The sequence below is a fragment of the Diadema antillarum genome, unplaced genomic scaffold (assembly GCF_040938485.1).
Source record: "Diadema antillarum isolate AM-2024a unplaced genomic scaffold, OU_Dant_1.0 seq00001455_RagTag, whole genome shotgun sequence".
Lineage (NCBI taxonomy): Eukaryota > Metazoa > Echinodermata > Echinoidea > Diadematoida > Diadematidae > Diadema > Diadema antillarum.
Window position 1 is genome coordinate 971,481 of NW_027272201.1, and position 23,339 is coordinate 994,819.

Sequence of the window (23,339 nt, forward strand, 5' to 3'; positions counted from 1 at the left end):
AGATAGAGCTGAGGATAAATAGGGTGGTGGTGTTGCTGATGGTGATGGTGACAGTGATAGTTAATGAGGTGGTGGTTATACTGACAAAGATAGGTGTGATGATGACAGGCATCTGATAAAGATGATGTAGTGATGATGATTTTTTACATCACAATCACTAGCCATTGGATGATGCACTCTTTCTTCTTCCTTACGCACATGCACCAATGACACAAACTTCTCAATCCAAAGATCAAATAAGTTTGGCTGCCAGTGTGACCGTACGACAAAAGATCGCGAAGGCTTTGTGATCTTAAACTTCTTGATCTTTTGTCAGTCTGACTGTGCCTATTGAGAAGAATGGTATTTTCAGGATAAAGTCTGTGTGGATGAATTTCAATCTATGGCAACATATGGTTCCTTTTGTGCTCTCATAAACTCCACTTGTTCTCCGTAACTGCGTCATTGGCAACATCCCGACGAAGTGTTGTACGAAAAGTTTGTAGTGAATTTGAGTCAGCTCCAGAAGTGATCATTCTATAATGCTCTCACACTACTTTCAGTGAAATGTGCACTGCAGCAGCTTTATGTAGACAAACCCAAAATGATATTACCCAGATAGGTCAATGACCATCAAAAGCTGTAACATGATGAGCCTTGCACCTGACTCTGGTAGAAATGCCAAAGACTGATTAGATTCCTCAAGTTAATACTAAAGTACGGCAACTGGATATATCATGTCATCCTACTAGTAGTAAGAGAGAAAGCGTTATATGTTTTTAAAGTGAAGGGAAAGAAGATGATTAAATGCTATTCAAATCATTGCCTACTTACACTTTAGCTGACTCTTCTTTGAAATTTGGCTCGCAGATTGCACTGAAATTCTTCCTACCAGCAAAATTTGGGCAAGAGAGAGAGAGTTTGTGTATGCTCTGAAAGTGATGAACGGAAAGGAGAAAGGTGAATGCTTTTGACGACATATTGTCCTGCTCACACTTTGGCTCACTCCTCTTTGGACTTTGGCTTGCAAATTTTCGTACAGTACTTCCTACTAGCAAAAAAAGACAAAAACAAAAACAAAAATGTAAAGGGGGGTAATAGAGAGAGAGAGAGAGAGAGAGAGAAAGAGATAGAAAGTTTGTGTATCTTTTGAAATTGATGAACAGAAAGGAAAAGGTTGAATACTCTTGAGATATTTTCCTACTCGTACTTTAGCTCACACCTCTCTGAAGTTTGGCTCGCATATTTTGTCCCATAAAAGTGGTTCCTACCAGCAGAAATTTCGACATTCCCACAGAGAGACGTACATGTACCCATCGGCAGGTTGTTCTAAAAGGAAGATGTGAGAGTGTCTCATACCGTACAGCCCCCTTCCTGCTTTTTTCCTTGTCCCCCTTTTGGCGCGTTCCGCTCCATTAGCCACCAAATTGCGCCAATAAAGTGTCGCTTAGTACCGCTTTAAGTCGATTTTTACGGCGTTATTGGATGCTGCCGTGTGTCAAGGATGATACCCCCCCCCCCCCCCCCCCCCCAACCACCGGCAGAACTACCTTGTGTCTATATTTGTCGCCATGTCTCCACCTCGTGTGCTGGTTTTCAAACTAGACAGAAACTGGGGGTTGGAAATTAGGCTCCTTTTTTTCCTCACTCTTTTTTTTTTTGTCACTCTTCCAGTTGTGTTTACTGACCAGGCTGGGACATTTAGAAACAGTAATTAAAGTCAGCATATGAAGCATTGTTTTTCGTAACAGAACACCCAATGTACTTCAGTCAAATTACACTCAAGATTGCAATGTATATTCTGCATTGTCATATTTTGGAAAAAAATATCTCCAGATCAAGTTCATGTTCCTACATGAATCATTACGCAGTGAATTCAACATTTAAACCCAAGCTGATTAAAGAAATGTTAAAGATTCAAAATTCCACTGTCATTCAAAAAAAAAAGGATAGTCAAACAGATTTTTGTGTATCCTTGCAAATGTGTTGGGATTACATGTACTTTATTAACCCGTTAAAGGACGGACTGATTTTGGTGCAACGCGCATTTCCCATAGACACATGCCTGAGTACACTTGGGACTCGTCCTCGATGGGTCAATGTCAAGGTTCTAAGGGAGGAGATTTTGAAGAAATTAGGGCAGTTTAAAATGGTGTACATTGCAAGAGAGGGGCTTTGACCATGAAATGACAAGTAGGGTGTAGTTACTTTTTTTTTTTACCTCCAGATATCATTGTGTGTTTATACATTAGCATACGCAAAACTGCCGCTTTGTCTTCCAGCGAAGCAGCGCATCATATCTTGAAAATACATTATGAACCCATGTGCAAGGTTCCATGTTGGGTTGACTTACCTAGCTTTTAATATTGTGGGCACCAAGTCAGTGAAACATGGCGTTCGAATAGAATTGAGAGTCTGGGTCCAGATTAAAGAGGGGCGACCGTGCAGTTTTTTGTAGTGGAAGTCATCGCTGGGCTACGTAAAGTAGCACTGGGATCTCTTTAGGAGTGCTTAGAACTTTTAAACTTCATTTTTGCACAGATGTGATGTTCGTTTGAACTGGAAAAGAGAATATGCCTTGCTGTATAGCATCCTCCCTGTGGCCTTGGTAGGTATTAGAAAATAATGTGCAGTACTTAGCTAGCCATTACATAATCTGTGACAAATTACTCAGTATGCACCCACATGTGTGCTCTTTGCTGAACGAAAACAATGTGAAGGGACTGAAGCAAATCAATCTAAAAGTGTTTATTTCAAGGTGAACCCTATTAAACTCCTGTGCCTTATGGATTTTGTATCCTGTCAATTGTGCTGAAAGACAACTTACCCAAAGCGTCACTGGATGCTGCGTGCATAACTTAACTCTGGGGTTGCAAACCGGCATACTTTCAGATGCCCCTTAGAGTGGTTTTGAAGTCCAATTTTGTGATTATGTAACCTTTAATCACAGACACTAATTTTCTGTCTCTTTGTTTATTTCGGTATTTCTTCTTACAAGCAAATGAACCAGAGTTTAGATATTATACACCTCGTGCACTTTATGAAAAGAGATCAATTATTCATGAGATGAGCTAATGAGGTGTGAGTTGTGAGTTTTCGACCATGCCTTTTCTGGTGGCCACATTTATTCAATGCCTGAGAGGACCAGCAGAATTCTTGTCATAAAATTCATGTCATGAATAATTAAGGGGACGAAATGACACCAAGTAAAGACGACCCTGTACTCTATTACACGGTATTTGAGTGACTAATTGTGTGTGAACAAGAACACAAAAAGATACATTGCAGCATTTCAAGGCTTTGCCTGCATATTTTGAAAGGAATCGTCATGGTGATGCAGTCACATGGCGTTCACATGGGTCACATGACAGGTGAATGGTGTGTCCTGTGGCGTGACCACCGCAGACATTTGGTAGAATATGAAACGTTTGTTGCATGCCAACATATTTATCGGTGTATTTAAACATTTCTTTGAATACACACAAATGTGTCAACTCTTTAAGACCCTGCATCATCTCTTTTCTAGACATCTAGACATCCAGTAGTTTAATGGGAAACATGGTGAATATGTTTCTCTCTGAAGAGAGAAAGAGGGGGGGGGATACAACTTTAGGCAAAGGGATGGTATGGTTTTGGTTGAGGTGAGGATTCAGCTTTGAACTTTTTGCGAGATTCTTAGAAACTGCTCAATGGAATGTTAAAGAGCATGCGATTCCAAGAAAAACTCAAAAGTTTTTTTGATGAAAATTGGTTTTGAAATGACTGTGATATCCAAAACCAGACTAACACAATCCAAAAAGAGGTGGGTACCACCTTTTATTAGCATGACTTTGTTTTGGATACCTCAGCCATTTCAAAACAAATTTTCATTAAATAGACTTTGAATGCCTCTTTGAATTGTATGCTCTTTCATATTTCATGAGTGGTTTCTAATCATCTGGCAAAAAGTTAAAATCTAAATCTCTCATCACAACCAAAACTATACCATACCTTTAAGAGGGAAAAAACAGTGTATACATGTGTGGGAAAAATTAAGTAATGAGCTTTTTATAAACAGCCAAATTAACTCTGCTGTCAAAGGTCAATACGTAAGCTTTACATTCCATGGTGTGTGCCATAAGTTATGCAGAGCTGGATGTATGATGTCATGACCCCTCTACTTTCCAGAGGGTTGCGGCAGTAATTAGGAAGAATTTGCTGGTGAAGGGGGAGATGATTTTTTTTTTCACCCAATAGAAGAGGAAGTCTTTGGGCCAATTATTTCTTGTTAAGTGTTAGTATGGTGTTATGGACCACGCATCCGCACACTCTTGAGATTACGAGGGCATTAGTCATCCTGTCTGCGTAATTAGTTAATCGCTAGCCATGTTCTGGGATTTGTGAAGGTCCCCGAAGAAATTACTCCTGGCGTCGTCCGCATGACTCCAATATCCCGCTCGCATAGGGGCCAGTCCCGACAGTAGATGCACGGTGTGCGAAGTCGATCAAGTGCCTTGGTGTTTTTACAGCCTTCCTCTTGAGACAATATGAAGGAGATTATCGCCTTTGTCACAAAAGGAAAATAAATCCGATCCATATCTCTGTAACGTCTGGTATTTGTCTTTATGAGTCAAGCTATCAAAACTGTATTAAGTATTTCTGGTATTTTGATTTTGTGTTCTTTTTGATTCCTCTCATTTAACAGCAAACGTCTGTAATACAGTGCGCTCCCATTATAACCAACACGGATATGAAGAAATTTCCTTGTGAATAAAGTAAAGATTCGGTTCCCAAAATTATTATCTATAAAGCTTCATATACTTTACTTGTTTGATTATAACGAATGAAAGAAAACTGCCCGTCCAGAGGCTTTCCTTATAATGAGTGTCTCCTGTATCACTTTTATACCAGGATGTTATGTCCCATAGTTAAGATTCTCTTGTCTGAAGCCAACCATGTTTTTCACAGCAGACCAAACTATCCCTCAAGGGGAAAGGCTTTCCGTTGGCTACCAAACTGTTGTGGGAAGGAGGTTGGCACATGCACCTGATGATGCTTGGAAATAAAGAGTAAGCTTTGTGCGCTTATAGGGTAATTTGAGCATGTCTTTTTGTTAGCTGTGAGCATGCGAGTTAAGGGAGAACTACGGGAGTGTAATTTGACAATGGTGTCTGTTTTATGTGATCTTTTTTCCCCTCATAATCATAAATTTGGCAGCTGTGGATGAGGTGCATCACATGATCACTCTCCCTCTGTAATTGTTCAGAGCCATTTCACGGTATCAGATTATACTGAAAGACATCATCCCTTCATACAGGCTGATACCGCTGCTATACCTGTATTTCATTGGAATGAGAATATTTGTTGGTAAACATACTACATAGTGTAGTGATGGCAGTGAGTTTTTGGAAGTCAGCAGCAGGACAAGAAAGAAAGAAGTCAGCCTAATTTGAACTAGCACAGGCACATTTTATCTTTCCTCAAGCAAAGAGCCTTGGCAAGTTTCGAGAAGTTTCTTTCTACTCCTTTTTGTCTTTAGTAAGGTACCTAGATAAATTTAAACAAGTTGCCATCTCACCTTCTCGCCTTGAACAAGGTACCAAAGTGAGTTTTAACAAGTCGTCATCTTGTCTATTTATCCCAAACAAGGCACTTGTAAAAGACAAGTCTTTAGCAAGTCGCCTTTTGGCCTTGTCATTCCAAATAAGGCACATCTATCTAGGCGAATTTTGATATATGTCGTCTTCTTGCCTTCCCGTCCCAAACAAGCCGTTTAGACAAGTTATAACAGGTCATGTTTTTTTTTTTTTTTTTGCCTTCTCGTCCCAGACAAGGCACTTTATTGAGCTTAAACAAGTCGCTTTCTTGCCCTTCCTTCCCAAACAAGGTGTTTTTCTTAAATAGACAAGGCAAGTTTTAACCAATTGCCTCACTAGACTTCTCTTCCCAAACAAGATGCCTAGGGGAGTTTTAGAAGTTGCCTTCTTGCCCTCAACACGTGGGTGAATTGAACCAGCCTCTTTTTCACCTTCTTGTCCCAAACAAAGCACCTGGGCCACTTTCAAAATGCTACAGTTTCTCACCTTCTCATCCTAATTGAAGGCACCTGTATGTATCACAGACAATATGTGTATTTTGAATATCAAAAGGTCATTTATAACAACCAGTAACTTTGCCTGAGACTTATATCTGATATACCAAGGACTCACGCAAGTGAGACTAGATTCCAATTATGTGCATATATATATATCCCACAGGGAGAGGTTGATTAAGAAGTTGGTACTATATGCTCCGAAAAGCTGAATTATTCCTTTGTTTTGAAAACATCAGCTTAATACCAGCGGGTTAACATGAATGTATTTTTTCCCTCTTTTTTACTGCTGACAATTCTGGTCTGCAGTTTAGTAAGAGGCACTTGCTAACAAACTAGGACTTCATCTGGTTTCAAGGTGAAAAGAGATTTGTCCAGAGTATTGTAGGACAGATCTAGTTGTTTGAATTGTGTTTTCAAGTCTGACTCTGTCCCCGGTTTGATGCATGATATCCAGTCTATACTTGGAACTGATTGTATTGATTCGAGCAAGGTATCAAACTGGAACTGAAACCGATACTCTTGGTATCACTGATTCATGGACAGGTGATAGATTTGGTTTTATTTTTTTGTCAACCAGAGATTTATCAGCTCTCCCTGACAGGGACAATTTGATTCAGGTGAATGATCACTTGCTTTGTGCCTTGACATTTCTGTGTCTAATTGACTTGAAATTTTGCCAATATAGAGTTATTTAGGTCTCTGGAGCCAAGAATATGGACAATTACTCCAGGGATCTGCAAAGATTTGTCAGACTGAATCATTACAATCAGACAAATCTGTGTCCGTAATCGCATGTCGTGAAAGAAGTGAAAAATGGAGAATAAGGTTGAGAAATCTTGAAGAATGCCTTTGTGTAGAGTTCCCCAGTTTTCCTGTGTTTTCGCATGAAATTTGAATATGATAGAGGAGCTGATGGCATGTTCATGAATGTGCGTCCTTTTCTCCGTAAGCAAAACATCACCAAACTCCTGCATGAGCTTTAAGTCATGTATAAACAGGATCACGCCCACCTTGGAATGTCTCCCGGAATCAGAAGAAAGAGGGCTTTGCATGGCTACTCTTTTCTCCCTTCCTATGCCATCTCCTACTGCCCCACCCCTTCCTCTATCCATCCCCCCCCCCACCACCAAAGCTCCCCCCATCCTTTTTGCTGACCACATTTTCCTATACCAGGAACATTTTTCTTTTTCTCGCTCTCTGGCGCGGGGGCAAAGACAGCGGTAATTAAAGCTCATCGGCAGCCGTCTGGCAATCACATGCGTGGTTAACTTGATTGCCTCCAACAGCCCAAAGTGGCAAATTGGATCTGTTCGCCACCCTCCAAAGGATGCTCTCCGCACCTTCGCCAGATGCTCCCCGTCTTCCCACACTGTAGTGTCACTGATGTCGCAGCCAGTGGAGAAAGGAGGAGAAGAGAGAGAGAGAAAGAAATTGTGAGACAGAGAGAGGGAGAGATGGAGAATAAAAGAAAGGGGAGAAAAACAAGCTATTAGTAATGATGAAGAAAATAAGGAAGAGAGAAGAGTGAAATATTGAAGAAAAAAGAAGAAAACATAGAGAAAGAGAGGGAAAAGAGATAGAATTGGAAAAGTAGGAAAACAGGTGCATATTATATATATCCACACAAGGGAAAGATATGGATTGAGGAAGGAAATAGTGAAGCAAACATGAACTCAAGAGCTAAAATTCTATCAGTTCACAAGGGATAGATCTTGTGTTACACTGTGTGTGGGACATTATTTTTCTGCATGGAAGGTGTGTGGCTTTTTGAAAGCTGACCTTATAGATAGATTACTAGTAACCAATTGCATGCTAGTGATATTTGCTGGTACTTGCTGAGTTCTGTGTTTGTAATCTTTATTGTTAACCCATTGAGGACGGTTTGATTTTGCTACAACACACATTTCCCATAGATGCCTGCCCGAGTATACTTGAGACTTGTCCTCAACAGGTTAAAGTTGATAGTGTTTCAGACAAATTAACTTTGTGGATTTAGGTTTAACTATAGACTGTCTCACCCCGATGCAGTAGTCATTCTTAATACAATTAGAATTAGGGTATTACTCAATCTGTCTTCATTCACAGTATATTTTCAGAACATATGCACAGAATTGGTAAAATGACAAAAGAAGGGTTAAGTTAAGTATGTCCTTGAACTTGTAGAGAAGGGAGAACCATACAAAAATAGAAATAAATGCACTTACAACACAGTGGTATGGTCATTTCCTGTTCATTTGGCTGCAATGGGGAAAATCACCATGTGCATGGGAATACAAATGTTTTACCACATTTCCTCTGAGACCAAAAAAACCCATCAGCTCCATTTTCTATTTGAGAAGTAGGTGTGGACAGGCTTTGACGTAACATTAAAGGGATATATCAAATCTGTGGTCTGTTTATTTTTGATAGGTATATTTTCATTGGCATGATTTATATTTATATTTGAAATTATGACATAAAACCGACTTAAATTGGCATATAGCAAACAGTCCAGGGCCCTGTTTCATAAAGCTGTTCGTAAAGTTATGAACAACTTACGAGCGACTGGTGATCAGTTCTGATGTGCTATCCAAGGGTGCCTACTTATCAGAATTTCCATAATTCAGCTTAAGAACTGATCACCAGTCGCTCGTAAGTTGTTCAAGTTGTTCGTAACTTTACGAACAGCTTTATGAAACAGGGCCCTGAAATGCCGCAATCACCTCATCTTATATAAATGTGTAGCTGCAATAGATATGTATGAAATATGAGCAGTGAAATCAAGTAAATTGTTAAAATTCCTTCACATCTGTACTTTCAAACCAATATTTATAAAACTTTTGCTTTTAGTTTTATATTTGTCAGATTTTTGCTCTGCATGGTTTACTTTAATGGTCTGTTTGAAACCAGAGTGCTTTTTTGCCTTGACTCTTTGTCTGGATTTCAAGGGAATGCAATACAGGATTTTTTTTGGAAAGGTTCTCCTACAACTTGAAAGTTCTTTTTCTTTTTTTTTATGTCACATACTTGGCTGAAGTGATGAGAGGGACGGAGAATATCTTGGAGTGGATGGGAGAAGTTTTCAGCTGCAAGTTTCAAAAGAAGATTTCCCATCAAACACCCCGTGGGAGATAGTCCTTCGAGACCCCGATGCATCTGTACACACCGGTAGCAAGTGACCAAAATTTGATGTAGAGGCACGGCGCATTGTTTTGTCGTAGCAGAGGATCTCTGAATTCATTGTTGGAGGAATGAAGTAGTTTAGAGTAGTTTGAGGGCACTGCAAGCAATTTCGGGATGAAATCTTGATTTTTGGAGAAATCGCCCCAAACATCTACTTTTGTATCATTTTTGCAGTAGGGATGAGAATGAGCTGGGGGAATGCTTTATCTTCTTCTTCAATGGTGTAAGAGGATGATGGAGCTGTGGTGTTAGGAGAATAGGGACTCAATTCTTAGTAGATTTAAAAAGAGGAACCCCTCTTTTATATATTTCTTGCAGACTGCATGGTATTAGGGTATAGAAAGAAGAAGCCACTGGGACTAGACATGCAAGATTTATGTCCCCATGCAGCGATGCTTACCTTCATTCACTGATCCCTCTGTGAGCTTGAAATATTGCTCCTGGTGCAACTTTTGCCATGGACGTCTTCCCCTCGTAGGATGTTAATATTGATGATTTATCAGGCAGTATCTCTTTTTTTTCTTCTCTTTGTTAGAGCATCTTGCCACCAGCACACCTCTTCATGAACTGTTTTGAAAAAAAGAAGAAAGATAGATAACACCCACACATTAAGAATTTTTTTCCTTTTTTTTTGTTTTTCTTTTAACCCGTGGAGCACGGACTGATTTTGCTACAACACGCATTTCCCATAGACACCTGCCTGAGTATATTTGGGACTTGTCCTCAACGGGTTAAACAAAAATCTTCTCAGAGTTTGATGCATTGGTTATAAAGGCCTGCTCTCTGCAATATTTATGTGTAGCTGTAGATTGAACATGTTCTTCTCCAGAACCCAGGCAGAGTGTTATACAATTTGGTATAAACCAGAAAATACAGACCTCACATTTATTACCAACACTGGAAAACTCACAAGGGAAAATTTGTTACACAGATAGAATTATAGTGGTCATATTTTATTGTAATTAGTATTGAATGAAAATGTCGCAATCAAATTATGTGTATACTTGTCCACCATCCCTCAGTCCTCCTAGTCCCACATATCCAAATTTCTGTCAGTGCATTGAGACATGCAAGGTTTCCAGAATGGTACTTCCTTCAACATGGCTTCAGATCCACTTTCTCTTGAAATGATCACATTATTGTCCATGAAGTTTTACTTTAGACCTGATAAGGGCTAGTGTCAAAAGCTTTTCAAGAAAGATGGAGTTCAAAGTTATATCCGTTTTAAATGAAAATGGATATTTAAGGGGAATTGTGGTTGGTCTGTTATTTTGAGAAAATTCTCAGTTGCAAAACTTATGAAATGTGTTTGGTAGGTATGCAGTTTGTGAAAGAAAAAGAGAAATATCATGGAGTAAATCTTTTGCTCTGATTCCAAATAGAAACGAAAAAAACATTCGCAGTGCAGTAACTTGATGTTCCGTTAAGTGTTAAGTGTGTGTTTTTTTATGTAGCATTCAGGCAAACTAGGAAAGACTTTTGCTATTCTGAATAACCTGAAATACTTTGTGTGCTTGTGTTGTGCCCGATATCCCTTGATTGTCAATGATTTAGTTGACTTTTTTGGTGTCAAGTCACAAAAATGCCTCGCAAAGTGAACTTCTCGGTGTGCTCAACCTTCTAGAGAGCAAGTGAAGTTGGCTTGAGGGAGTAGTAAAATAGCACTAGTGGCTCAGCCCATAGAAGAGCAGTGTGGTTAAGGAATGATATGTGGTGTAGGATGGGCTCTTCCCGCAGCAAAGACGACAAGATGTTGTTATGGAAAAAGAGTAAAATTCCCCTCCTCCAGAACCTTCTTAACTCTTTATGTGCCATGGTGGAAACCCGCTGTGTGCCACGTTATTCTGAGACAAGAAGGTAGTCATGCTTTGAGAAAGAATTCTGTTTTTCCAATTTGTTTAACTTCTGCAAATTTCTGTTAAGCTGGACATAATAGTGAGCAAAGTTAGAGGAATGCCAAACTTTGCTTCCATATACAATGTAAAACAATTCTATTTTCAATTTTTCTTTTGAATTACCAATTGCTAAATTACTGTAAAGTCATGACTTTTGCACATAAAATAGTGACAGAAACTTAGAATGTACTCGCAAATCTAGTTGGGAACACCGCTTGATAGTCAATCACCACATAGAATGCAAGCCGTATGTGAGAGGAACAAAAGCGCGAGAAACGCTTTGATTGTACCGTGGGATTAGCGATTTATCGATCGGTTTTGGCGGCTTTGTTTGTTGAGCAGAATAAGAGTTGGCACGCCGTCGACTGAGCCGGACGTGCGAACGTAGCACATAAAGAGTTAAAAAATGTATATATATATCTTGTTGACAAAATGGACAGCTTCCTATCTTGAGTAGATTGTGGCAAAAGGGGGTGGGGGAGGGAGATTTCGGTAGCCATTTTTGCCAGAAGTTTGTTTACAGATTGCTGTATATTCAGTTTATATTTGACAGCAAATTAAGCGACTATTTTCAACATGGCCCTTCTCCCCTCTACTGACGCAGTACTTGCAACACTGGCCTTGTAATTTTTTTCTCTTGTGCTAGGTTCAATACAGCCTTTTAGGGGATTTGTCAATGCACTTCATTTGCTGCGACAACAGCGTGATCACAGAAAAAAAAAGAAGAAGAAAAAAAGCTGAAATGTCACAAATGATGCGTTTTCTCAACATGTACGATATCAGGAAGGTAATGTTAAAATAAAGGCAAAAATCTTTCAGTGAAGTGAAAAAATGATGCATTGCAGTGGTATTTGATAGGGAATGAAACAATTAACGATGTAGAGCTCACAAAGGCAAATGACGATGGTAGATATCTTAACGTTGGGAAGGAAGAGAGGGGGAAAATTAAAGCAAATGGGAAAATGAGATGTTAATTAAGCCATAATGGGTGTGAATAGCATCCAAGGTTAGAACTCTTATCGTGGCAGATAGCTGGGGTATAGGTACAGCAAGAGCGAAAGATGAATTCAGTGTTTCTGCTCATTCCGTTCCATCACAGCCTGCCGCGCTCACATCAGTGTCATAACTCAGGGACACTTTTATGGCCGATTTATTGTCTCCTAGCAACCAGCGAGGCATCAGCATCTGATTGATATCTGGATGCGGTCCTCCTGATGTTGAGCATCCAGTGTGGGTGGTTTCCTTTCTTTCTTCTTGTTTTTTTTTCTTTTTCAGCTTCTCCAACATCCATCCAGTCAGCTACACAACCTCCTCCTCCTCCATGACTCCTAGATGGTTCTTTTTTTTTTTTTGACGGGGGATGAGGGATGAAAAATTGGGAGTATTTTTACGAGGTGCTGACAAGTGGAATCATAGGCTCCATAATTTCTTCTTCCAGTTGGCAGTGCTATCAATAACAAAGTAGCAGTAATCTGGGTGCATTTGAACACAGAAGGGCCCAGCTGTAAACAAAATGTCAGAGTCTGTCATGCTACAGCTGTAGCTGTGGCAAAATACTCCTAAAACAAGCTGTGATCTTTCTTTTCATATTTTCTTCAGATAAACCTTTTGTTTTTTGCCCTTTGCCCTTCCAGAACTTTTAATGGCAGTGGCATTTATCTATATTCTTCGAAAGGCATAGATATGTGTTTGGCTGTAAAATTGTGCTTTTTATGGTAGGTCTGACACACTGTAGTCATAGCCTCTTCCAAGATGTGCTTATAAGATAAATCACAGGTTTATTCCTTGAGGGACAGAGAATAAAAGTGCTCATAATTGACAGGTGACAACTGTGGTGAAGTTGAAGGCTTCTAAACATAAGGTCTAAATTTTCTGCTTTTCAAACTTTGAATGACCAGTATGTGTGTCACTCGTATTTCGTAGTAGGGAAGGAAGTGGTAACTCCCTCAATTTAGATAAATTTGACGGAGAGTTTTGTTTGAAAGCTTTTGAATGTGTAAATCACAGTAAAGTCCATACTTGCTCAGCTAAATGGCCATGGCATGATTAAAGGAGCGAGTGAAAGTGCACAATGCATGCATAGGACTATTTCTCTATCAACCCAAATGCATTCTCATTCTATGCATGCTTGATTCATGATGGATTGCTGTAACAACCACAAAGCTTGTTGAAGGCTTGCTCTACTTCACCAAAAGTTAGAAATGTTTGGTGATTCCTGCCTTTAATAAGAAACTTAATTTGAGGGAACAGGTGAATAGAATGGTTTGTTACTGGGCTGTAGCAGAGCTGCCAACTAGTACTGATTTTCAGTAATTTCTACTGAAATTGGACAAGAATACTGAAGGGTACAAGCAAATTACTGATTTTAGAAATCATTGTCTGTAATAAATTCTATAACACTGTTAAGGATTACTGATTTTCACTCAAAAAAGGTGCAAATTACTGATTTTCAGCCATCAGAGTACTGAAAGGCTTTTACAGAAGTTGGCAGCTCTGCTGTAGGTATAAGAAACTTCTCCATAAATCTTCATACAGGGTACATTACAGAAACAGACCTAAAATTAAGGAAAGGTAGCACATTATCGGGAGTATAGCAGTCAATTTCCATCACACTTGGTTTAATTCTCTCCAGGCAAGTGCGATTGGCAGGCATGTTAAATTGGATGGAAATTTGAGATTGACAATTGATGTAGATATTTCACAAGCTTGGTGCTCATGCTTCGCTGAGTTGCAAATTCCCTTTGACAACGAGCTCTGGAGTACTTAAAGGGACATTCCAGATGATTTTCATAATTTCACATTATGTAGTACATAAATCAACAGCTCCATGTATAGATTTGTGGAATTTATTGTGGTTCTTGAGCAGAGAAACAATACTTTGAAAAACCTTAAACAAATTACACTGAACAAGGATGATGACATAGGAGGTTCACATATTTCAGAAATGTAGCAGTGTAATTCCATTACAATACTGCTTGCTTGCGAGTTCACCTGTGTATAATCTGCTTCCTTGAGCCCCAACTCATGCATTCTTACGGTGACTCTGCCATGTTATCATCCTTTTTCATTGCAGTTTGTTCTAAATTTTGAAAATATTCTTATTCTTCATCCCAATTATCACAAATTCTGAAACTCTGTCCTCAGTATAAGTAATTTATAGTTGTTCAAATGTAAAAATCTGAAATTCATCCGGAAGTCTCCTTTAAGTTCAGCAGCTTCAGCTCAGCGTTTGATTGGCAGTGTGTGTTATAGATGAGATATTGACTAGAAAATTGCAAAAAAAAAAAAAATCATAAGTTAGTGACAGCTGGCCATATTTGACAGATGGCTGCTGTACTGCACATGTGGAATGACATTTGCAGTATTATACATATTTTACAAGCTCTAGAAATCGCCACATAGGAGAAAGGCTATTCTGACAAGTCGATTGTATTGATTCATACATATCAATATTGATACAAGACGTCCATGGCAAATACTTTCCCCCCCTCCCCCCTTCCACAGGGTTTTTTTTATTCATACACATATTCAGAAAGTGACATTTACAAATATTTTTTAAAATACAAAACAGAATAATAATTAGGTTAATGACAAACAGTGGCCTACTGCACTTGTACATATAACAAAATGGCAAATACTTGTAAGATATGTAAAGGATAAAAGATGCCAGTGATTTTCTTTTTTGTGTTGTAATATAATGCCAGTGTTACAGCAAAAATGTGTTACAGTCAAAAGGAGGAAATGGTTCTTTTCCAGCCAGTGTCAGGAAACTTTCTGGGAAAAGTGGAATTGGGGCTTCTGGAAAATTAGGCCTTCCAGCCAAATATATTTTAATATTAGCATACTTTGTTCTTGGATAATGGATTGGCCAAACTGGGACATGACAATGATAAGGGACATGGCAATGATTGAGGATTTTGATTTGTTAGTTTGTTTGTTTTTATTTTGTTTTTTCCCCCGATTATAGATGGAATGATGGATAGGGGAGGGAAACAGGTGAAATTTTAATGCGTGTTCTATCATTTCCTCAGAGAGATGACCCATGGTGAGGATTTGGTGATATACAATGTACCACCTTAAAGGGATCATATAGGTTTGGTTGAGACCTAACTTCAGGTTTCTTAACATGTTTTGGTGAGATAATGACAAACCTCTTATGAAATGTGAAAGAGCTTGTAATTCCAAGAGGGATTCACTGTTTATTCTATGAAAATTGGTTTTGAAATGGCTGGGATATCCAAAACAGAGCAATTGGAATAAAAGGTGGGACCCACCTTTTAGGATCGCTTTGTTTTTACTTTGTTTTCAATGTCTCAGCCATTCCACAAACCGTTTTCATCTAGTAAACTCTGAATCCTCTTAGCATGGTATGCTCTGTACTATTTCAGAAGTGATTTCTTGGTATCTCACAAAAAGTTAAAAGCCCAACCCTCATCTCCGCCAATACTATACCATCTCTTTATTAGGTGCAGAATTATGGAGCAACTGTCTGTGGTTTTGTGAAGAATGCATCTATCTGTAAAGATACCCTCAGTGGGAGAGAATGAGAGATTACATCCTGGGTTTACGTGACATGAATAAGATACGATGTATGACTTACTTTCGGTGTGTGAAGAGTACTGTGAAGAGTGCTGTTGTCAGGGTACAGAATAAATTAAATGTCTTTGGCTGAAAAATATACATGTACTGCCACTGGGGTCTCTCTCTCTCTATTTTTTATTCCTGTCTAGGTGAAATGTAGTTCTTGTCACATTAACTGTCACATATTGTACACTCTGGGAACAGATACATGGACAAGAAATTGGATGTGTTCATTAAAAAAAAAATAATAATTCTGAGGTATTATCACCATTTCACATATAATATGTTCAATACATTTATTTATTCATTTATTTTAGTGAGAGGATGACTAAAAAACTGTGTTTTTATTGGTGGTCAGAGATGCTGATTTAAGGAGCCAATAACAGGACAATTGGAAATGCCTTTGAGCCACAGGCACCTCTCTGCGAAGTATATAGATAAACCCAAAGCCATTGTAAAACATGTCACTTGTATATTATTTGACCTCTATTTCCTGTGTAGAACGACGCAAAGCAGCTGCACAGTGGCAACTCCTGAATTGCGATTACAGTCACTCTGTATATAAAGAAGGCATCATGAGAAGAGCGTTTCAAACGGCTTTTGTACGCGCCTTTTGAAATGCGTTTTGAAGCATGTATCTATCTTTCAAATTAGGCAGATGCTGCCGTGGATTACTACTTCTATGGGAATGCATTTACTTGTGGGGTCAAGAAGAAGAAAAAATATGCATGTAACCATGCATAGTACATTTGAGATGCCCTCGTGTGAAACCTCACCAACTCAAGGAGAACACAAAAGGGTGCTGTAGTGACAAACTTGATTGGACATGCAGCACGATCCAAGGAAGGCGTGTCGGGGTCTACACAGTGGGGCAGAAATTATCAGCCATGGTAATTACTAGGGCCTGTGAATGTGGGTTGGGTTATCATGGAATATATAAATCATCCTTGTCTTGATTGATTCGAGGTTTAGAAGAACGTGACTTGTAATGAGAGTGTGTGTGTATGTATGTGTGTGTGTGTGCAAGCTGTGCTCACCATGGGAAATATACCATCATTGAACAGGTGTTTTAATCAAAACACAACAGGTTGGTTTGCAAAGTAACGCAATAACCGGCCCCATTGAACAGAGCACACAAAAAAACCCACACATTGTCCGGAATTGCTTTGCTGTAATTACTGGTTCGGTGTTACATTTCATTGATTAGGTAGACTTGCAATCGATAGTTATTGACACATGAGTGAAAGAAATGCTGTCATATTGTAAAGCAAAGCAAATTTACCTTTCAAATTGCATATTTAGTGGTACACACTATTCTGATGAAAAGTATAAGGTTTTGTTTCTTTCATTATAATTGCTTATTTTTTAATTAAGTGTCTGGGAAGTATGATTTTTGTTTTTGTTTTGCTTCTTCTGTTACATTGGGAGCAGCAATTTTCATGCAAAATTCAAAAGATCCTTCTATTGCTAATTGCATATACAAAACAAATAATAAAGGGTATAAAGCACAAAAGACATGCCAGTGGCACCTATACTGAGCGGTCTGTTGAGTGACTGACACAAAGTTGTGATGGTATATTAACATATTAGTGGTCATTTACCTGTTGTTATATTTTCCCGATGTTCTCCTGTGTTTCTTTCACTTGGTGCTTTGAATAGCTGTGGAAAGTTTTCATTTGAGAGACCTGTCTCTTTAAAGTTAATTCATTTTGATTACAAGCTGGAATTGCTGGGACCGCCTTTGTACCGGTCTCTGGAGGGAAACAAGAGACGCCGCATCAATGAAAAGGGGTTGATCTGATCAAGGGGATCGCATCACTTCTCTTTCACCGTCTCCGGTGTGAAGGAGATTGGTATTTCTCAGGAGAATCCCCCAGGAGTAGTTTTGTGCATTCCCCTCTCCCTCCTCCCCCCCCCCCCATACAAAAAATGAAAGGAATCGGCTCTTCTTGCTAGCAGCCAAGATGGAAGAAGGGGGGGGGGGGATACCAAGAGTGTTTGTACAAAACATGCATTTATTGCAGGCATTCCTCAATGTTCTGGTTACAGCGCTGTGAGTGTTACTTTACAATGAATAGAGTGTTTCTTTCTATGCGTGCATTCCTCTTCTTGTGTACATTGCTGAAACCAGACATGCATGGGTGTGTGTGTGAAACATACATGAATATTGCCCTTGAGACCCACAAAATGGAGGAATTCCACATGCCATACAAATGACTCTTTGACTCCATTTCTCTTTCCAGTTTATGCATTGCCAATTTGATGCAGTGCACATTAAAGAGACATTGACTCAGAGGGATATATTCCGGTACTCAAGACCCCTTTTTTTTATCGTCGTAGGTCACATTACTCTTCTGTTTAAGTATTCTGCCGACTCCTCGTTGTGAGAGATATTTGAGTAAAAGATGGAGATGTTCATTCGGGATCCAAAAGGCTTCTTGATGCTCAGTTTATGTCGCTGCTCTGATCATTGCTGCACATTCCTCTCACGGCTTTCTGAAAGAAGACAGGGAGGAGCAAAAAAAGGTGTGGACTGTCACCTCGTGGGATCTGAGACACCGACTGACACCTCACTCTGTTTTGAAACATCGATGTGACTCTTTTCAATTGGCTTGGCTTTCTTTTGTCTTCTGCTGATGTTGGCTGAATGCGTGCCAAGCAAACAATATTTGTGCTGTAGCCTTGTGTTATTAGCATCTCTAGTAATGCCATTCACACTCCAAGTGTCTTCATTAGCGTTGCCAATGATTAGTCATTGATAAGTCACCTTTGTATCCGAGTTAGATAAGTCTCAGAAGTCGCACTTACATGTATATTGTCGGTTGTGTTGATGTTTTACCTTTTCAAGACTGTACCAGAATATGTGGCATAAAGGAGTATGCTTCTGACCCAAAAATGAAGGGAGACTGGATTTGTAGAATGCTTGTATCATGTTTTAGAGGAAAGAAAAAAATAAAGATAATCATTGGATATTGCCCTAGTTTTTATTGTGTGACATCAAGCTACGCATCTTTTATCTATTTAGTTAGGTTTTTCAACATTGAGTGATAGTCTTCACATGATTATCTCATGCATGGATTTTACAGGCTATCAAGTCTGATTTTTTTTTTTTAAAGGATAAAAGAAATCCTGGGTGATTTTAGTTGTTGTTGTAATTCAAACGAGAAATGTAGCAGTCACAAGGGAGAGAGAAAAGAGGGTTGTGATAGGTTTGGTGACAGAACATGATACACCGAGAGCCCATTTCTGGCGTGAAATGTCAGTCATGAAAGTTTCAGCATGGCTCAGCTTGTTCCCGCAGAGCAGACGACATGTGACAAGACTCCCATAATATTGAGCCCCCGAGGGGAATTTTAGTTACACACGGGCGACAAAGAATCACTTCCAGTATTTATCAGGTCATGTCGTCTGCCCGTGAATCTGCTATCTGAACGAACGTGCCCCGACTATACATTCGTCGCCCGACTGTCCACGTGGGATGCTCAAAGAATTGTCGCATTGAGCTCTCATGAAAGGTGACATGAAAACTGTGCTATCAAGGACAATCCTAGAATGTCGATGCTAAAATGGATAGTGATTGAAAATTAAATGTAATGTGCAAAAGACAAATAAGAGCCTATTTATGCTCATGTGATGATCTACACCTGATATATTTTCTTTTTTGTGTTAGACCCTGCAACAGATTTTTCAAAATGTCTGTCATTGCTTCCCAGCCATCTCTTTTATTTCTAAAAAAAAAAAAAAAAAATGCCACAAATACTGAATGTGTGAGTAGTTATTCAGGTTGTACTTCTTTCTACAGATTAATATCTCTAGTAAAGTCAAGTTTATTTGAATAAAGAATTGAAACATTAATACAATCAGCCCAGGAATATTTAGGATGAGATAAATTGGTATTGCTTCAGAGAAAAAAAAAACTGCAAATACTAAGTTTTGTTTTGTTTTTTGCTTTTAATGATAACTGTACAATGATTTTAAAAAATGAAAACAGTACATATTTGGAGCAGTCTGCTACAGTGGAAAAAAAAAGACCCTTAATAAAGATACCTTTTATGTCGGTGGACAATGTTTTTTTTTTTTAATTTGGGGGGGGGGGAGGAGGGGTGACCAATCCTAGAAAAATCATGATGGTAACCTTGGAAGAGCAGAGCCACCATTGAAGCTAGGCTTCTCCTCAAAGTCAATTAAGGCCAATTATGGTATATCAATATATTTAGGTCATATTTCATATGTCTGCATGTGATATATGACATACAGCTATACCATAGCTGCAGTTATGAATTCTATGCTATCGCACATGAAGCTTGTAAACTTTCAGCCATGGAAAATGTAATTGTGAAGCTTTGACCATCAGGAGTTTGTCAAATACTCTATTTCAGTTGCACCTGTCACCTTGAGCAGCATAAAGGGTTTAATCCTTTGAGAGCTAGCATCTCAATATGTCACTGACATTGCACACAACATACAGCTGTCCCTGGTAGTGACTGAGTTAATATGTTCACTCTGCTCAGACTATGAGAAGATTTTATACACAGGGAGCGGCGGGGAAATGTTAGAGTTGACAGAGGACGAAAGTGATGCCATCTCAGACAATGGTTGCCACGGTTACTCAGACTTCCAAACAAAAGAGGCCCAGGCATGAGGTGGCATCGAAGTCACTCTCACCATACAAAGGAGGAGGAGGAGGCGGAGGAGGAGGATGGATACTGATGAGAAACAATGCTGTAACCATGGCAGCAACATCACACTTGTTGCTCTCAGTTTACAGATGAATGCTGTTCCCTGCAAGTGAGATTACTTTCAAGCAGAGTCTATTCCAGCTTTGAGGAATCCGTAGGTAGAAAAAAAAAAGAGAGATGGGTGATGGGCTTGAATGCTCGATCCCATGCTCTTGAAGTGACAGATTGCCGGTATCAAACATTTCTTGGTAGAAACGGGATAAATACAAGTTCTGTATTTTGTAGACTGATTAATTTTTGAGATGAGAGCAAGGTCTGCTCCTTGTCAGTCAAAAGAAATTTGGCAGTCAGAGAGATTATACATGTATCTTTGAATAATTGCTCTCAGAGACAACGTTGCTTTCAAGGATGCTAACATTTACGTCTCCTCTACCTTAGATGTGAACCTCTTAAATGTGCAGATATTTGTTCATTTTAAAGTATGGACTCTATTCCTCACTAATTTCCTTAGTGCTTATATCAATTGTGGATAATTTACACCCACACACATACAAACACACACACACACACCATACACACATAAGCACACATAGTCTTGAGTTCAGTATTGGCATCTTCATTACCTGGAACCTTTTTTTGAAGGTTTATCTATTGTTTCAAGTTATATATATCTTATGCGTACCTGTAATGGTAGTGTCACTTATTTAGTACATTGCAGTGTCAAAGAAGTAAGGAATTGTGACCAAACATTCTCCTTGCATTCAGTTTTCAAGCTTTTTCAAGATGAAGGAATAAATGATTGTAATCATGTTTTTCTTCCATCCTCACAAGACTTTTTGCAACATTTCTCTCTTTTTACTTTCTCATGGAAAATTCCTCTTTTTAATGCCAGACATATTCCTAGATGATGGGGGGGGGGGGGGGGGGGGGTGATGTAAGGTTATAGCAGAGACAACCCATAATGAAACAATGGCCATTGACAACTTATTTTGTAAAGGGAAAAACACTTTCCAGCAAATTTCTTGCTTTGTACAAAAGATGGTAAGAGAGGTCTATAGAAAGAGAGAGAGATGTTCTCTATGTCTAGCTTAAGCGTCAGAGCCCATCGTTGCCATGGAGCTCATTTCGAGAGTATTTTTGTTGTTGTTGTGTGTTACACCCTCTGTGATGGTGTAACGTGATGCAGGAATGAAAAGCTTGGATAAATGTCTAGCTCAAGTCTTGCTGAAAAGCTGTAAAGCAAGTCAATTTTGTCAACAAGTCTTTTCTTCCCTTTACTCCTGTTTTTTTTTTTCTTTTGAGATATGAATTTCGTGAATACATACTATTTCCACACTTATGGATGGGAGTCTTGCATGTCTATATTATCAGTATTCTAATGACATCATCAAAAATGTGTGATGTTTGCCAGACTGTTTGTGTGGGTGGGAGATGATGATTGCTCAGCAAAGGCTCCAAAGGGCTTTTTACACTTGTAAATTTTTGCTTAGCCCCGGACCAACGGTGGGGCTAAGGGGGGGGGGGGGGGGGGGCCTTAGCCCCACCGTTGGTACGGGACTATCCTTAGCCCACTTTCTGTTTACACTCGTTTTTGCCAAAGTGGGCTAGCCCCACCGATAGTACGGTACTATCTGGCCCTGCAAAATAGCAGGGGTTAGCACCGCAATTGCGGTGCCAAGCAAGTGAGTGTAAACAGAACGAAAAAATAATCCTGGGCTAAGCGACGGAGACGAAGTCTGACCCTCACTGACCAATCAGAAACGAGGTAATCAAGTGCTGCCGGTGCGTGCGTGTACGTGTACAGTACACAGCGTAATTATGAATATTCATGTGGTTTGGAAAGTCCGGGGCTAAGAAATACGAGTGTAAAAAGGTCAGTTTTCTCCTTAGCCCCGGACAAGAGATAGTACGGGACTAATTGGCGAGTGTAAAAAGCTGAAAAAATTAACGATAGTCCTGGGTCAGAGAAAGTCCGGGGTTAAGAAACGCAAGTGTAAAAAGCCCTTAAGTGATGTGTTTGAGGTTCCTGTTTATTACAGAACACATTAAAGGGGTAAGACATTGTATGGCTAATAATTGATGATTCAGAGCGATGTCCGTCTAAACGTGCAGACTTGCCTTGCAGCGGTTGTGCAAAAGTCTGGCATACAATATATTTGCAGTAGATGCTTTCTTGCACGGATATGCATCATTATGATATAAAAATACCCATTTTGAAGCTGAAATGTTTTACAGCATGCAAATTATAAAGTGTATGCTAAATAGAATTATATTCATTGATTACATTTTACTTAAATATTTCATTTTACCATGATTCCTGACTGTAGAATTTTTTAGTTAAAATCATGGCATTTTATGATGGTTTATCTAGTATGAGTTTGATTTGCAGTACAATGCAAAATAGACAGCAATTACATAGATGTGACAGAGCTAGAGAAGTGATATTCTGATAAAGTACACCGTATTACAGTAAGAATATTGTGCTATTCAAAGAAAAAAAAATGTATGCTGTATCATCTTATGCTTATGACAAGGTGTCTGTTGATACCTGTGAACATGTGCTGCAGCAACTTCACAAGCTGTTTACCTATTTATTCAATACATTCTTTAAAGGACAACATACATTTTTGTAAGTGTAAGTAGTTATTACAAATCTTGTTTCTCAGCTGTTTTGACAACACGCAAGTGTGTGTGTGTGTTTTGTACTTGTTTTGAAGTTTTCTGGGGCTCAGATCACTGAATACCTCCTTAAGTTTTCTTTCGAGAATTATGCATCTTCCGATCTTTTTCCTGAAGTGTTCATCAGGTTCATAAGCGATCTCGCAGCTGCTTGTAGTGGATAGCACTGTCTCCCAGATTTTAAAGGGACTGTACAGTTCTGGTTGAGGTGAGGATTTAGCTTTTAATGTTTTGCGAGATATTCAGAAACCACTCTATGAGATGTCAAAGAGCATGCAATTCTAAGGGGAA

The 23,339-nt window shown here is 39.1% G+C and overlaps 1 protein-coding gene across 1 annotated transcript in view; it reads left to right on the forward strand.

The window, feature by feature from the left end:
• The window catches only part of LOC139709621 (polypeptide N-acetylgalactosaminyltransferase 13-like), a 128,166-nt gene that overhangs the window by 50,769 nt on the left and 54,058 nt on the right, over window positions 1–23,339 (forward strand). The window lies entirely within an intron of this gene.